The sequence below is a fragment of the Schistocerca gregaria genome, chromosome 5, assembly GCF_023897955.1.
Source record: "Schistocerca gregaria isolate iqSchGreg1 chromosome 5, iqSchGreg1.2, whole genome shotgun sequence".
NCBI classification, from domain to species: domain Eukaryota; kingdom Metazoa; phylum Arthropoda; class Insecta; order Orthoptera; family Acrididae; genus Schistocerca; species Schistocerca gregaria.
In genome coordinates this window covers 196310629-196317458 of record NC_064924.1, presented here as the reverse complement: position 1 = coordinate 196317458, position 6830 = coordinate 196310629, and positions in this window count along the sequence as shown.

Sequence of the window (6830 nt, the reverse complement as noted above, 5' to 3'; positions counted from 1 at the left end):
ATTTTCGCCAGCATAGTGATACATTCACGCATATACACACATTTCATCACTCTTAAAGTACGATTCTCGGTTTCCAACATCCTTTTTCACAAACCAGAGTCCCTACCCACTACTCATTATTCCTTACCTTATTCGTCGACACTTCTTCAATATTCCATCATAACAAGTAGCATAATCAAATAAGTCATATAGCATCAGCTTATTGATCATAAACATACCGCAACAGCGTAATACACATCGTCATTATAACATCATAAAACCTCAGCCAAATCTCTAAATCGTCGTAGCTTCTTCCAATAATTTCAAAGCCTAAAAAAATTCTCTGCTCATGTCAAAAGTGTCATCTACCTCAACCGTACTTTAAAAATCATGATCTCATACCCAATTATGTCATTCAAAGCTGTCATAGTATCACAATGGTTCCGAAAATGTATGAACAGTTCACAAAGTACAGACAAAATACAATTTCATAAGTGTGAAATTATCCAACTGTGTAATTACGTAAACATCTGTCACTGATGTAGTAAAATAAATGTTTGTCTCTCCCAGTTAAATGATCAGATAGCTGTGTAATTAATGTGTAAGAGAAATATGGTACCGATGTGTAAATTTGTATAAGCAAATACCATATTAGCTAGGGTTCCTTGTGCTTGCCATACACATGGTACGCAAAGTAATCGTGTACCCCCCTGAGGATTAATGTAATTATATCCTCAGGTGTTACAGATTACAGCAAAGGAATGAAATGTATTACGGAAAACCTTTGTATCATTGTACTTCAAATATTTTTAAAAATAAATGTTTTAAGTACAAAATTAATCACTCAAATACGTGTTCTGTAGCGCTAAACTCTCCGACTTGTTGTAAGATAATCTCTATGGAAGTGTCGCAGTTATCGTCCTCCGAAAGCTAAGTTCTACAGAAGTCAATGTACTTACCTCATGATAAACAAAAGTGAAATGCTTTGCGTATAGATATCGTAGTTACTACGCTTATTGCCGTGATGAAGTAAGTACTGTACTGTAACGTATTGTTGTGCTACAGAAAAGGCTATCTCATTGTAGCTATACCACAAAAGTTACTACTAAAACATATTTTCCTTTCCATAAGAATTCAGAAAAACTGTGCAGATATAAAACAGATACACCGCAAAAACACAATGTAAATTGTGTCACACATTAGTAGCGTCGTGATATAATCGTGTAGCTATCAAAGAAACCAAATGCTAAGTCATCTTTAATCTCACAGAAAGTACTTCAAATAAAGAATGTCTTTTCAACTAAACCTAAATGTTGCATTAAAATCTCATTAACAGTATATGTTCTAAGTATGTAAGCCTTATAGTCGTTACGTAATCGTGCAACTAACAAGCAATAATGTACAAATAACAACACTGTGTCGTCTGTCCACTATAACCATGCATTCGTAATTTCTGTTTAAAAATCTTCCCTAGGTTCTAGACTGGAGAGTTAACTTCACAACATTGTTGCATGTTAACAGTTTCTCAGTGTGACAAAGCATACTAGAAATGTGAAGTGAAATGTTTTATGGCAAAGACAAAGTTAAAAAAGCAGATTATCTTTCAATAAACGGTTTTACATGTGAATTGTAGTACAATCCTTGGCTCTTCCTAGTGCTCAGAGTTAACTTGAACGAAATTATCATGCGGTATACGTCGGTAAAGAATACTGGAATTTTTCTCAAGGTTAGCGTCTATGTTATTTTTCTCTGAGCCAGCGGGCGCACGTGGCTGCCTGTGGTGCGAGTCATTGTCTGTCTCTTTGTTGGCGCGCGCCGTTATTAGGGTTTGGAGACCTAACTTCTACAAATTCACCTTGTCGAGAGGGGCCTGCTCTGTTTGAATCCCGCCAGTTCTGATGCAATTCAGGTCTGTCGTTACGATCATATCGTCTGTCGTCATGTCGGTAGTTCCTGTAGTTTCTTTCTTGTCGGATAAGTGGTGGAGAATTTCTCCCTGAATTATCACTGCGCGGTGGACCCTTGCGTCTGAAATTATTCTGTCTCCCGTGATAATAATAGTTCTGGTTGCCAAATTGTCTGTTTCTATGATTGTCTCTGTCATATTCATTACTACGGAAATACGATCTTTCTCTGTAACTATTACTACTCTGCCTACGGTTGTCATACAGGTGGTGTCTGTTTTGGTCACGATTTGTGTTGTGAGAATATCCTTGTCATCTCCAGTTATTATTTCGTTCATCACGGAATTGCAACGGATGTGACCTGTAATTGTTGTGTTCCTGTTTTCACGTTGCGCGATTGTCAGTGTCAATTTCAAATTCTTGTAAGAGTCCCTGAAAAGCTTAAATGTCGTCTTTGCAACGGCCTGCCAAAATAATATTCCTTAAATGTTCAGGAAATTTGATTAAGCAAATGCGGATGAGTTCTGAGGGGCTGTATGGGTTTGAAAGATACTGATTCTTATGTAAGATGTCTTCAAAATATTTCACAAGACTTGAAAATTCAGATTGTTCGAAATATTTCATCATTATGATGCCATGTTTTACTCGGTCTTGTGTGGCTTGAGACCAATATGCTGAGAGGAAGGCATGGTAAAATTCTCCTTCACTGTGGCAATCGTGAATGACCGATCGCATTCTTACAGCTGGTTCATTCTCTAAATAGCCACACATAAATTCTAATCTGTGCTCTAATGACCAGTTGGGGGGGAAACAATGAGAGAATTGATGAAGCCACGGTTGTGGATGAATGTCGTTGCCAGAATTTTTAAATGTTTTGAATTTACGTGTAGTAATGAACAGCTTATAGTCAAAATCATCGTGTCGGCGGGTTGCATGTCGGTCATTGTTACGTCGTTTCGGCGGTTCCTTCTCAAAATTCGGTGTACTTTGCCAATTTCTTTCATAATCTCCAAAATGCCCTGTTGGTGTGCGAGAGTCCTCTGAAATACGTAATTCTTGTATTACCTGTGTCAGCTGATCTTGTACTTCCCGTATTTCTCTTTGGTGTTGCGTATTAATTTGATTTTGATTTTGTTTGAATTTCCTAATTTGTTCGAACTCTTCTGTGTCATTAAAGACTGCCTGTTTTGTGTCATTGAGATTATCATCTACCTTCGTAGATAAATTATTTAGCTGATCCGTTAGTTCAACTACCTTCTCTGATAATGAACTAATGTCCTCCATTTGTCTTTCTGAACCGATTTTCAGAGTATCTACTGTGTCCTTCAAGTTTTCTTGAGTTTTTGCAAGTTGCGTAACCGAATCGGTAGATGCAACTGAGTCAATTTTATCTTGGAAGGTCTCATGATTTTCATGAACAATTGTCTGCAGTTGTTTTATGGCTGCTTCGTGATTCTGTAATGCATTTTCATGCCGCGAAAAAATAGGTTAGAAATGCTCACAAATTTGTGTTTTTACGTCATTACAGACTTTTTGACATTTCGATTCGATTTTATGTAATTCAGTATTTAAATCTTCACGTGTTTGTTCAAGAGTATGTTCCACTGACTCTAACTTTGGAAGCTTTTGCTCCATTGCGTCTAACTTTTGCTGTGTTTGTCTCAGATTTTGTTCCATTGTGTCTAACTTTTGAAGCTTTTGCTGTGTTTGTCTTTGATTTTGTTCCATTGTGTCTAACTTTTGCTGTGTTTGTCTCTGATTTTGTTCCATTGTGTCTAACTTTTGAAGATTTTGTTCCATTGTGTCTAACTTTTGAAGCTTTTGTCCCATTTGTTTCTGATTTTGTTCAAGCGTTGTGTCTAACTTTTGTAGCCTTTGTCCCATTTGTTGCATTAACTGTAATAACAGTGCACTGGTGTTTGAAACATGTTCCTCAGTGCTTTTCGGCAGTAAAGTTGCACCGGCAACATTCACATTTTGACAAGAAGGAAATGTGTCTTGACTTATTTTAGAAAACGGTGAGGACTCAAAACCTGAATCTGCAGTATTTGCAAGGTTGTGTCCTGTCATTCCCGATTCAAAAATGGCTCTGAGCGCTATGAGACTCAACTGCTGTGGTCATTAGTCCCCTAGAACATAGAACTACTTAAACCTAACCAACCTAAAGACATCACACAGATCCATGCCCGAGGCAGGATTCGAACCTGCGACCGTAGCAGTTGCACGGTTCCGGACTGCGCGCCTAGAACCGCGAGACCACCGCGGCCGGCATTCCCGATTCCTGAGGCGAGCTGTTGCCGACCGATCGATCGATAATGCTTCCCTGTTCACTACCTGTTTCACTGTCTACACCATTATTTGACGCCCGCTCCATTTCCTTATGCATAGTTACCAAATTACTACTTAGAATGTCTGTTAATTAATTACACAGTGGTGCTGGTAAGCTACGCTCGTCGCCACTATTATTTCTCAGTTTACTTTGGAGCCTAGTGTTACGTTTTTCATTATTGTCACAATATTTCACACGACAACACAGAAAACCACAATTTGAAGAGCAAAATAAGAGAACACATTAACTTAGCACTGAAAATAATATCTAGTTAATTGCAAGTGTAGCTGCGAAATACTTGGTGCAAATCTACATGCATGCCACAACTGTTTTACTGTACAACAATGAAAAACTACAACTACAAAGGAAATTGTCTCTACAATTACGCGCTAGCAATAAACAAAGGCTACACTAACTACACAAACTACAAGAAAAAATCAGAAGATTCCAGTGAGGTATCCTTGGCTAAGGGTCGACATATGAAACGTCCCCTTAGAACAATTTATACACGACTGTGCTTAAACTGACACACAGTAATTTTAGCGCAACGCAATCTGACTTTCAAAAATCCCTACGAAAGAATGGCCCTGCCTAACAATAACCTATAAGTTTCACAAATCACTTACCTCACAAAAATCTTCGTTACTCAAGCTACTGCAATACAGCGAGCGCCACTACTGCCAGCTAAATAAAAGATTCAAACTACGGAAGTCACTAACTACTGAGGCACAGTTAGCAAATGAAAGATTTTAATAGAGAACAAACAATGTATTTACCTTAATAGTCATAACATATATATATATATCAGTTCATGACACCAATTCTTACAAATTTCAAAACTCCGCCATCTCTCTCCCCACGTCCACCACTGCTGGCGGCTCACCTCCAACTGCGCAACGCTACGCGCTGTTAGCATCCAGCTGCCACTGCTCAACACTACAATGGCAGACAACAATGCAAACCAGCCACAGACTGCACACGGCACAGCCAGTGATTTTCAGAGTGCTACGTGGCGTTACCAATTAAAAAACGTAAACAGCCTACTTACAACGTCACCAATTATTTGAATTCCTTAAGCATCTTAATGTATGGTGTGAATCATCTGGTGAGGTATGGCAGAAAAGATTGATACTATCAAACAAAAATTAATTCTATGGGAAATTCAGCTTAAGTTTATGACGTGGAACATTTTCCATAACTCAAGGTAGTCGCTTGCAGACCAAACATGACTGACTAGATTTCAGTAACTGAAATATTCGTCACGAGTTCTGTATGAGATTGCAATACATTGGATGAATGAAGACAGGTTTCCATTTATCTGTCAGCCCATGCTCAGGTTTGGCCGCTAATGTACCTTATCACTTCCAACTTGAACTGACAGATGCTCTGAGTACTATGGGACTTAACATCTGAGGTCATCAGTCCTCTAGAACTGAGAACTACTTAAACCTAACTACCCTAAGGACATCACACACATCCACGCCTGAGGTAGGACTCGAACCTGCGACAGTAGCGGTCGCGCGGTTTCAGACTGAATCGCCTAGAACCGCTCGGCCACACCAGCTGGTGGACCACAAAGATAAGAGAAATTGGCTGACACAGAGGTGTAGAAATGGTCGCTTTTCCTTCGTTCCATTTGTGAATGAAATATGAATGGAAATCGCTAGTAGTGGTTCAAAGTACCCTACCCAATATACTATACAGCTTTTTGGGGAGTATGTATGTAGATGTAAGTGTGTAAGTACAAACCCATCTTTCTCTATAGTTTAGACCTATGTTGGATTATCCCGACTGAAATCTAGGTAAATTTTAGGTAAACGGTGGAACTGAGGCTGTTGATTATTAAAATTAAAATTAATTTTGTTATTCTATTTCCACCACTCTATGTCACAGCATTGTTACCAGCAGCTTAACCAGAGGAGGATCAGAAGTCGAACTACGATCAAGATTGTCATTCCTGAAAGTTATTAGCTACTTATGCATCCTTCATAAATTTGCTTATCCCGTTGTATTAACTTAAAGTAATGAAACAAGAGGATAATGCTGTCAGTATATTAAATGCATTAGGTTATTGGCAAATAAGCCGAGCAGAATCTCGATGCTTGACGTTATCGAAACGTTTTACCCAAATTAACCGAAGGTAATGCGACGTTTCGCAGCCAGAGGCATTATGCATCGTATCTGCGATTATACAGTATGCAATAAACTACGTACTATTTTATAGAATTTACAAGTAACGTGACTGAAATTAGGTCATATCGCACCAGCGTAAATACACATTTAGGCTCCATAGTATAGCGTGGTAAGGCAGACAGTACTTCGCATTACTTCTTCTGTTCGTTTCAAGTGTTGAACGACAATGAACTGCTTCTCAATACGCAACCTAATGTCTCTTATTATTATAATATAAGTGCAACATACACGATGCAGATAGTAGAATTATGGCATAATTTTCCTCAAAACTTATTGACATTAAATGAGAGTATGTTATACTTCTAGCAGTGGTCCTCAGATATATTCTCTGAGCATATTTATTTCACTTCCATATGTGCCATATTGACCTGTTCAAATGGTTCAAATGGCTCTGAGCACTATGGGACTCAACTGCTGTGGTCATC